Genomic DNA, 11892 nt, shown 5'->3' on the forward strand with positions numbered 1-11892 from the left:
CCCCTCCCAGCTTTTACTGACAGAGTTCCAGGCTAGACACCATAAAAACCACCCCCTGGTCTCCCTCCCTTGTTCTAAAGGGCTGAGGCTGGAAATAGATTGTGTAGACAAGCGAGGGTTGAGTGGTGGTTCCCACACAAAGTCACCTGTTAAACATCATTAGCAATAGCAGTTCCCTTCCAAGGCCTCCCCTCACTCCCAAAACACTTATGTCCCATGCAGGCCCAGTGCAAAAACTACATCTGAGCTTTTTTCCTGCAGGGCCATGAAGTCCCCTTACATTCCCATATCTGAGATGGTTGTCTGACCCTCTCCCCTTATGTACAGAAGAGGAAACTTATTCTCAGAGAGGGGAAGTGGCTTGCCATTCAGTGTTACGAGGTTGCTGAATGACAAACTGTTCCTAAGACCCCATCTCAGGCTGGCCACAGGGCCAGCCTCCTCATTCCTGCTTGCTCTTAGAAAATCTTTCACTGATCATCTTTTGTCACTGGAATAACTTAAAGGTTATGCTTTCATTCCAAGTGGATCTATCCTCAGGCTGTGGACCAAATTTCCCTTACTTCATTTTGGCAAACATTAAGTCAAATGGTCAAATGCCTGTCACTACATAGAGCCTATTACCGGGGGCAAATACCAACAGATTGAGTTTCCTTCATCTTGTGTAAATAGGATGGAACAGAGACCTAGTAACTTGGTGATACTGCCTTAAACCCTTTTCAGGATAAAGCCAAATGTAAATGAAAACATTAAACATAAATTGCGGCATTGAGAGTTTCTGAATTGAGAAAAATAAATAATTTTGGAAGAAACTTTGGGTTTCTCTCCTATTTTGGGTTTCCTGGAGATAAATCATTAACTGGCTCAGAATCTCATTTTCTGTAAGGGCATGCCATTCTGGTTTTTTTTGTTGTTGCTGTTAGAGGGTCTCACTGGGTCACTCAGGCTGGAGTGCAGTGGTGTGATCTCAGTTCTCTGCGGCCTCAACCTCCTGGTCTCCCGTGATCCTCCCAACTCAGCCTCCTAAGTAGCTGGGACTACAGGTGTGCACCATCACGCCCAGATAATACTTTATTTTTTGTAGAGACAAGGTCTCACTATGTTGCCCAGGCTGGTTGGTCTAGAACTCCCAAGCTCAAGCGATCCTCCCACCTTGGCCTCCCAAAATGTTGGGATTACAGACGTGAGCCACCGCACCTGGCCTGGGCACAACATTCTTGAGTCACAGATAGCAAAGGAAGATGTGTTCTAGTTCCACCTGACGTGGAAGCTGGGGGTGTTCAGTCTGAGGCGGAGGGATGTTACGGAACCCGCGCTCACGGTGCCTTGCTGCCCTCTGCTGGAAGCTCTTGGGATGAGCTGTTTGGAGATCTGACTCCTGAGATTCCAACCCAATGTATGATGTGAAGGTTATCCAGCGAGCTGCCAGTGACCACAAAGATAATCTATTCCAAACGCTTCGTTTCACAACCCACCCCCAGATAGGTCATTTTGTAATTGTAAGATACTTTTATCAAAATGGGCCTTTGGTCGGGCACGGTGTCTCAAGCCTGTAATCTCAACACTTTGGGAGAGCAAGGTGGGAGGATTGCCTAAGCCCAGGAGTTCGAGACCAGCCTGGGCAACACAATGAGACCCTGGCTCTACAAAAAAGAAAAAAAAAAAGGGAATTCTCATACAGCTTGATTAACTAGTACTTTATGAAACTAAAGTGGCTAATAGCTACCTCTTCCAGGGAAGAAATGTGATTTTTAAATTTGTTTAATTAGGATCAAAGCTTGAGGTGATTATCATGAAAAACTCTTGGGATGAATTTCAGGTAAGAGCAAACAGATGGGGAAAAAATGTCAGGGTGGACAGAAGGTCCTTCTCTGCTGGAGTATGTCCTTTAGCTCCTCCCCCTCCCTGGAGGACATCCAATACCATGGTTCCTACTTGCTGCTGAGGACAGCCTTGTATACTCAGCTACTGTTACAGAATGGATGGTGTCCCTGCAAAAATTCATTTGTTGTAAGCCCTAAAGCCCCAATGTGATAGTATTTGGAGATGATGGAGTCTTTAAAGAATGAATTGCGATTAAATGAGGTCATAGGGTGGCACCCTAACTCAATGCAGCTGGTGTCTTTATAAGACCAGCTAGAGACCCCAGGGCTGCAGAGAGGAAAGGCTGTGTGAAGACACAGTGAGAAGGTGGCTGCCTGCAAGCCAAAAGGAGAGGCCTCAGGGGAAACCATTTCTGCTGACACATGATCTTGAACTTCCACAGCCTCCAAAACTATGAGAAAGTCAGTAACGGTTGTTGAAACCACCCAGTCTGTGATATTTTGTTATGGCAGCCTGAGCAGACTAATACAGTTAGTAACAAGCTTTGAGACTGGCAGAGAGGAGGTGAGGAGAAGTAAAAGACACAAAGGCCGACAGTGACAGCGCTGGGATGAGGCTCTGGAGGAGGTGTTGCGCCTGTGGGGTGTGAGGTGCCTGAGGAAGCTGGGGGTTTGTCCAGTGGGCACTGGAAATGCAGACAGGGCATGGCATGTGAACATGCCTGGAGCTGGGTCACTGCCTGCATGGAGGCTGTGAGCACTCAGCTGTGGCCTTTCTCCTGGCTGCGACTCGGCATTGGGGCTCCTCTGGAGGTCCCCCAGCTGAGAAGGGCTAGTTAGGTCTCTCCCACCTGGCATCCTGTTCTCCCCCAGGGCTCCAGGCTTCATAGTCAGGACCCAGCTCCTATTCAGGCCTTCAGACCCTCCAGGGGTGCAGACATGGAGCTGGAGGGAGAAGAATAGGAGAGACAGCTGAGCAGGCTCTCGTGCTGGTGAGGGGGCTATGCTTGAGGAACAGTTCTTCTCAGCCCCTAAAGGCCCCGCCTGCTTAGTTGCTGCTTTGGGAGGGACCCACGGGAAGCAGGGAAGGACAGTTGCTGCCTGGCCAGCCCCATCTGACAGAGCCACCTCCAAGACGGGTTGGGTGATGTGTCAGTCAGGAGGCCTTCACATCCAATTTCTTTCTCTTGGATGTGAATGTCGGGAAGTTCATCTCTCCCCATGACTGACGCTTCCTTCTGTCACACAATGGGGACTGTATAATCGGTATGGTATCTTGATGGTTAGGAAGCTGGGAACCAAATGCATTTAGTGGACTGTTCAAAACATGGGGACAAGAGAAAAAAGAGGCTCGGGTTCTTAGTGCCACCCCTTTTCCTCTCAACCCAATCCCACTGCCCCCTCCATTAACAACCCCCATCCTCTTCCTACCTTCCCCTTCTACACATATCCTGATCCTTCTGATAGATACGTGGCTGCATAACGTTTTCACTTTAAGATGCCTCGAATTCTTGGTGCAAAAAGGCAAGCTCTAAACTGCAAGGAGCAACCCATCGGGCAGCCACCTCACTGACCTTCTAGGGTAGGAGTTCTTGACCCTTTTGGATCATGGGCTACTTTGGCATTCTGGTGAATGCTACAGACACCCTTGTCAGAACAATGCCTATAAATGTGTAATAAAGAAGACGCTAAAAAGACTAAGCCTATTTCTCGGGGTTATCATCTCAGTTTGATTTCAAGAACACCCTCCCTGGAAGACACATCATTGAAAACTTCATTGGTCCCACCCACATAGAATATCAGACCCCTGTGACTGAAAGCAAACTCCTCATTTGATCCTCACAACTAACCCACAAATACCACATTCAGGGAAGGTATTTCCCCATTTTACAAAAGGGGAGATTGAGAACAGTCACACCTTGAGTGAGGGTTGGTGAGACCCAAGCTCAAGAATCCCTTCTCTAGAGTTCTCTGCTCTGCACCCGCTCCTGGAAAAAGTCTGACTGTCTCTTCTTATCCCAGAATTCTGCCACATGAGGGGGAGTCATCCGAGTCTCTGTCTTGGGGGCATACATCTCTACTGAAATAAAATGAGTGCTCTAAGAGCAGACTGATACATTATAAAATGTCTCTCCTTCCTCCTTGAATCTTTCTCTTTCGTCCTCATCACAAGAGCAGTCTCTGGTACACACATGTGGAGGCCAAGGCAACTCCAACTTGGAGGTGAATCTGCCATGTTGACATCTGATTAACTCCTGTTCTGGAAAGCTCTCTAAGATTTCCAGTTTATCTATTGTTCCTTGTGTAAGAGTAGGTACTAACTAAACAACCTTGATGTTATTGTATTTACCACAAGTTCTGCCCTTAAGCAATTGTCCTACACACCCCTTCTGAATCACATCCATTCTTTCCTTGCAGTCTGTAGTCCTAGCTTTAGGGGATGATGGCTCAGGGATCCAACAACTTGTCTTACCACTGCCCAAGACACAGACGTAGCTTCTGTTCTTAAGTCCCCATTAAATATTTCTGAGAAACTGGATTTGTTAGCCTCTTTCTCTGACCTCTCAGCTTCCTCAGACTTTGAGGGGTAGGTTTGCATAGGCCTGCCAATGGAGAACAACACACGTTCATCAAGACCTCAGGAACTGTTCTATTTTTTTAAATGAAGGAAGATGACAACTGACACAAATGTCATGTTTCTTGGCACAGAAGTTCAATCCTTCAAAGACTCCTTTCCATTAGGGAGACACACAGGTTGGCCTGGCAGGGTTTCGTATCAGGGAGGCCCCAGGTATAAGCTGATATGTGCTGGTTGGCACTCATGTCCTGACACATGATCATAAAACAATTTTTTAGAAAACATACACTGAACAAAACACATGATCACCTGAGGGCTGTGGGGGTCACACCTTGTGTGAGCATCTCCACGTGGGTGATGAGCTGCACCTTAAGGACCCAGGAGGATGGGAAGCCAGGGATACTTGGGTTTCCCTCCCACTCAGCACCTTTTCTTAGGGTCTCTTTTCAGCTCAAGCCATAAGGATTGTAGGCCTGATTTCAGTTGGGAGACATCCCCCATTGGATGGCAATGGAGTTGAAGAGGGTAAGAAGGCAATAGAAGTGACGAAGAGGTAATGCTCTAGCCCGAGAAGAGAGCACAGGGGCTTGGGGAAGTCAGAGGGCAGCAAGATGGTGGGGGTGAGGGAAGTGTCAACAAAAATAGTGGAACTCTGTAAAATATTTGAAGGGGGATTTATTCTGAGCCAAATATGAGTGACCATGGCCCGTGACAAAGCCCTCAGTAGGTCCCAAGAACATGTGCCCAAGATGGTCAGGGTGCAGCTTGGTTTTATACATTTTAGAGAGGCATGAGACATCAACCAAATACATTTAAGAAATGCATTGGTTTGGTTCAGAAAGGCAGGACAACTCAAAGCCAGGGGTGGTGTGGCGGGGTGGAGGGGCTTCCAGGCTATAGGTCAATTCAAACATTTTCTGGTTGACAATTGGTTGAGTTTGTCTAAAGACCTGGGATTGATAGAAAGGGAATGTTCAGGTTAAGATTGTGGAGACAAAAGTTCTTTGAATTCTTATAAATGGCTGCCCTTAGAGACAATAGATGACAAATATTTCCTATTCAGATCTTAATCTCTCTAGGATTGGGAGAGTCTGGAAGAAAAAGATCTAGCTATATTAATAGAGATTATTTAGAGATGCTAACTTCCCCCCACAAAGAACAGCTTTGCAGGGCCATTTCAAAATATGGCAAATAAACATGTTTGGGGGTAAAATATTTTGATTTTCTTCCTTGTCTCGTAAGGTTATACCAGAGTCAGGTTGGAAAATAAGTCATGATATATAGGGTTAAATAAAACCCATTTGATAAAAATGTATGACTTGTAGGGCATGACTCCCCAGACCCCTTAGGAATTTGGGCAAGATAAAAAAAGATCCGGGGGCGGAGCAGGACGGCCGAATAGGAACAGCTCCAGTCTCCAACTCCCAGCGCGAGTGACCCAGAAGACCGGTGATTTCTGCATTTTCAACTGAGGTACTGGGGTCATCTCACTAGGGAGTGCCGGACAATCGGTGCTGGTCAGCTGCTGCAGCCTGACCAGCGAGAGCTGAAGCAGGGCGAGGCATCGCCTCACCTGAGAAGCGCAAGGGGGAAGGGAATCCCTTTTCCTAGCCAGGGGAACTGAGACACACAACACCTGGAAAATCGGGTAACTCCCACCCCAATACTGCGCTTTAAGCCAACTGGCACACCAGGAGAATATATCCCACACCTGGCCAGGAGGGTCCCATGCCTACCGAGCCTCCCTCATTGCTAACACAGCAGTCTGCTGCGATCTATCCCCAAGGCAGCAGGGAGGCTGGGGGAGGGGCGCCCGCCATTGCTGAGGCTTAAGTAGGTAAACAAAGCCGCTGGGAAGCTCGAACTGGGTGGAGCTCACAGCAGCTCAAGGAAACCTGCCTGTCTCTGTAGACTCCACCTCTGGGGACAGGGCACAACAGGGGAAGCAGCAGAGGCCTGAGCAGACGCGAACGACTCTGTCTGACAGCTTTGAAGAGAGCAGTGGATCTCCCAAAACAGAGGTTGAGATCTAAGAACGGACAGACTGCCTGCTCAAGTGGGTCCCTCACCCCTGAGTAGCCTAACTGGGAGACATCCCCCACTAGGGGCAGTCTGACACCCCACACCTCACAGGGTGGAGTACACGCCTGAGAGGAAGCTTCCAAAGTAAGAATCAGACAGGTACACTCGCTGTTCAGCAATATTCTATCTTCTGCAACCTCTGCTGCTGATACCCAGGCAAACAGGGTCTGGAGTGAACCTCAAGCAATCTCCAACAGACCTATAGCTGAGGGTCCTGACTGTCAGAAGGAAAACTATCGAACAGGAAGGACACCTATACCAAAACCACATCAGTACGTCACCATCCTCAAAGACCAGAGACAGATAAAACCACAAAGATGGGGAAAAAGCAGGGCAGAAAAGCTGGAAATTCAAAAAATAAGAGCGCATCTCCCCCTGCAAAGGAGTGCAGCCCATCGCCAGCAACAGATCAAAGCTGGTCAGAGAATGACTTTGACGAGATGAGAGAAGAAGGCTTCAGTCCATCAAACTTCTCAGAGCTAAAGGAGGAATTACGTGCCCAGCGCAAAGAAACTAAAAATCTTGAAAAAAGAGTGGAAGAATTGACAGCTAGACTAATTAATGCAGAGAAGGTCATAAACGAAATGACAGAGATGAAAACCATGACACGAGAAATACGTGACAAATGCACAAGTCTTCAGTAACCGACTCGATCAACTGGAAAGAAGTATCAGCGATTGAGGATCAAATGAATGAAATGAAGTGAGAAGAGAACCAAAAGAAAAAAGAAGAAAATAAATGAACAAAGCCTGCAAGAAGTATGGGATTATGTAAAAAGACCAAATCTACGTCTGATTGGGGTGCCTGAAAGTGAGGGGGAAAATGGAACCAAGTTGGAAAACACTCTTCAGGATATCATCCAGGAGAACTTCCCCACCTAGTAGGGCAGGCCAACATTCAAATTCAGGAAATACAGAGAATGCCACAAAGATACTCCTCCAGAAGAGCAACTTCAAGACACATAATTGCCAGATTCACCAAAGTTGAAATGAAGGAAAAAATCTTAAGGGCAGCCAGAGAGAAAGGTCGGGTTACCCACAAATGGAAGCCCATCAGACTAACAGCAGATCTCTCAGCAGAAACTCTACAAGCCAGAAGAGAGTGGGGGCCAATATTCAACGTTCTTAAAGAAAAGAATTTTAAACCCAGAATTTCATATCCAGCCAAACTAAGTTTCATCAGTGAAGGAGAAATAAAATCCTTTACAGATAAGCAAATGCTTAGAGATTTTGTCACCACCAGGCCCGCCTTACAAGAGACCCTGAAGGAAGCCCTAAATGGAAAGGAACAACTGGTACCAGCCATTGCAAAAACATGCCAAAATGTAAAGACCATCGAGGCTAGGAAGAAACTGCATCAACTAATGAGCAAAATAACCAGTTAATATCATAATGGCAGGATCAAGTTCACACATAACAATATTAACCTTAATGTTAATGGACTAAATGCTACAATTAAAAGACACAGACTGGCAAACTGGATAAAGAGTCAAGACCCATCAGTCTGCTGTATTCAGGAGACCCATCTCACATGCAGAGACATACATAGGCTCAAAATAAGGGATGGAGGAAGATCTACCAAGCAAATGGAGAACAAAAAAAAGCAGGGTTTGCAATCCTAGTCTCTGATAAAACAGACTTTGAACCATCAAAGATCAAAGAGACAAAGAAGGCCATTACATAATGGTAAAGGGATCAATTCAACAGGAAGAGCTAACTATCCTAAATATCTATGCACCCATACAGGAGCACCCAGATTCATAAAGCAAGTCCTTAGAGACTTACAAAGGACTTAGACTCCCATACAATAATAATGGGAGACTTCAACACTCCACTGTCAACATTAGACAGATCAACGAGACAGAAAGTTAACAAGGATAAAGGAATTGAACTCATCTCTGCACCAAGCGGACCTAATAGACATCTATAGAACTCTCCACCCCAAATCAACAGAATATACATTCTTCTCAGCACCACATCGCACTTATTCCAAAATTGACCACATAATTGGAAGTAAAGCACTCCTCAGCAAATGTAAAAGAACAGAAATTATAACAAACTGTCTCTCAGACCACAGTGCAATCAAACTAGAACTCAGGACTAAGAAACTCAATCAAAACCGCTCAACTACATGGAAACTGAATAACCTGCTCCTGAATGACTACTGGGTACATAAAGAAATGAAAGCAGAAATAAAGATGTTATTTGAAACCAATGAGAACAAAGACACAACATACCCGAATCTCTGGGACACATTTAAAGCAGTGTGTAGAGGGAAATTTATAGCACTAAATGCCCACAAGAGAAAGCAGGAAAGATCTAAAATTGACACTCTAACATCACAATTAAAAGAACTAGAGAGGCAAGAGCAAACACATTCAAAAGCTAGCAGAAGGCAAGAAATAACTAAGATCAGAGCAGAACTGAAGGAGATAGAGACACAAAAAACCCTCCAAAAATTCAATGAATCCAGGAGTTGGTTTTTTGAAAAGATCAACAAAATTGACAGACCGCTAGCAAGACTAATAAAGAAGAAAAGAGAGAGGAATCAAATAGACACAATAAAAAATGATAAAGGGGATATCACCACCGACCCCACAGAAATACAAACTACCATCAGAGAATACTATAACACCTCTACGCAAATCAACTAGAAAATCTAGAAGAAATGGATAATTTCCTGGACACTTACACTCTCCCAAGACTAAACTAGGAAGAAGTTGAATCCCTGAATAGACCAATAGGCTCTGAAATTGAGGCAACAATTAATAGCCTACCCACCAAAAAAAGTCCAGGACCAGATGGATTCACAGCTGAATTCTACCAGAGGTACAAGGAGGAGCTGGTACCATTCCTTCTGAAACTATTCCAATCAATAGAAAAAGAGGGAATCCTCCCTAACTCATTTTATGAGGCCAACATCCTGATACCAAAGCCTGGCAGAGACACAACAAAAAAAGAGAATTTTAGACCAATATCCCTGATGAACATCGATGCAAAAATTCTCAATAAAATACTGGCAAACCGGATTCAGCAGCACATCAAAAAGCTTATCCACCATGATCAAGTGGGCTTCATCCCTGGGATGCAAGGCTGGTTCAACATTCGCAAATCAATAAACGTAATCCAGCATATAAACAGAACAAAGACAAGAACCACATGATTATCTCAATAGATGCAGAAAAGGCTTTTGACAAAATTCAACAGCCCTTCATGCTAAAAACGCTCAATAAATTCGGTATTGATGGAACGTACCTCAAAATAATAAGAGCTATTTATGACAAACCCTAGCTAATATCATACTGAATGGGCAAAAACTGGAAAAATTCCCCTTGAAAACTGGCACAAGACAGGGATGCCCTCTCTCACCACTCCTATTCAACATAGTGTTGGAAGTTCTGGCTAGGGCAATCAGGCAAGAGAAAGAAATAAAGGGTATCCAGTTGGAAAAGAAGAAGTCAAATTGTCCCTGTTTGCAGATGACATGATTGTATATTTAGAAAACCCCATTGTCTCAGCCCAAAATCTCCTTAAGCTGATAAGCAACTTCAGCAAAGTCTCAGGATACAAAATTAATGTGCAAAAATCACAAGCATTCTTATACACCAGTAACAGACAAGCAGAGAGCCAAATCAGGAATGAACTTCCATTCACAATTGCTTCAAAGAGAATCAATACCTAGGAATCCAACTTACAAGGGATGTAAAGGACCTCTTCAAGGAGAACTACAAACCACTGCTCAGTGAAATCAAAGAGGACACAAACAAATGGAAGAACATACCATGCTCATGGATAGGAAGAATCAATATCGTGAAAATGGCCATACTGCCCAGGTGATTTATAGATTCAACGTCATCCCCATCAAGCTACCAATGAGTTTCTTCACAGAATTGGAAAAAACGGCTTTAAAGTTCATATGGAACCAAAAAAGAGCCCCATTGCCAAGACAATCCTAAGTCAAAAGGACAAAGCTGGGGCGTCACACTACCTGACTTCAAACTATACTACAAGGCTACAGTAACCAAAACAGCATGGTACTGGTACCAAAACAGAGATATAGACCAATGGAACAGAACAGAGTCCTCGGAAATAATACCACACATCTACAGCCATCTGATCTTTGGCAACCTGAGAGAAACAAGAAATGGGGAAAGGATTCCCTATTTCATAAATCGTGCTGGGAAAATTGGCTAGCCATAAGTAGAAAGCTGAAACTGGATCCTTTCCTTACCCCTATACGAAGATTAATTCAAGATGGATTAGAGACTTAAATGTTAGACCTAATACCATAAAAACCCTAGAAGAAAATCTAGGTAGTACCATTCAGGACATAGGCATGGGCAAGGACTTCATGTCTAAAACACCAAAAGCAACGGCAGCAAAAGCCAAAATTGACAAAGGGATCTAATTAAACTAAAGAGCTTTTGCACAGCTAAAGAACTACCATCAGAGTGAACAGGCAACCTACAGAATGGGAGAAAATGTTTGCAACCTACTCATCTGACAAAGGGCTAATATCCAGAATCTACAAAGAACTCAAACAATTACAAGAAAAAACAAACAACCCCATCAAAAAGTGGGCAAAGGATATGAATAGACATTTCTCAAAAGAAGACATTCATACAGCCAACAGACACATGAAAAAATGCTCATCATCACTCGCCATCAGAGAAATGCAAATCAAAACCACAATGAGATACCATCTCACACCAGTTAGAATGGCAATCATTAAAAAATCAGGAAACAACAGGTGTTGGAGAGGATGTGGAGAAATAGGAACACTTTTACACTGTTGGTGGGATTGTAAACTAGTTCAACCATTATGGAAAACAGTATGGCAATTCCTCAAGGATCTAGAACTAGATGTACCACATGACCCAGCCATCCCACTACTGGGTATATACCCAAAGGATTATAAATTATTCTACTACAAAGACACATGCACACGTATGTTTATTGCGGCACTATTCACAATTGCAAAGACTTGGAATCAACCCAAATGTCCATCTGTGACAGACCGGATTAAGAAAATGTGGCACATATACACCATGGAATACTATGCAGCCATAAAAAAGGATGAGTTTTCGTCCTTTGTAGGGACATGGATGCAGCTGGAAACCATCATTCTTAGCAAACTATCACAAGAACAGAAAACCAAACACCGCATGTTCTCACTCATAGGTGGGAACTGAACAATGAGGAAACTTGGACTCGGGAAGGGGAACATCACACACTGGGGCCTATCATGGGGAGGGGGGAGGGGGGAGGAATTGCATTGGGGAGTTATACATGATATAAATGATGACTTGATGGGTGCTGACGAGTTGATGGGTGCAGCACACCAACATGGCACAAGTATACATATGTAACAAACCTGCACGTTATGCACATGTACCCTAGAACTTAAAGT

This window comes from Trachypithecus francoisi, unplaced genomic scaffold, assembly GCF_009764315.1.
Source record: "Trachypithecus francoisi isolate TF-2019V2 unplaced genomic scaffold, Tfra_2.0 Lachesis_group0, whole genome shotgun sequence".
Taxonomy (NCBI): Eukaryota; Metazoa; Chordata; class Mammalia; order Primates; family Cercopithecidae; genus Trachypithecus; species Trachypithecus francoisi.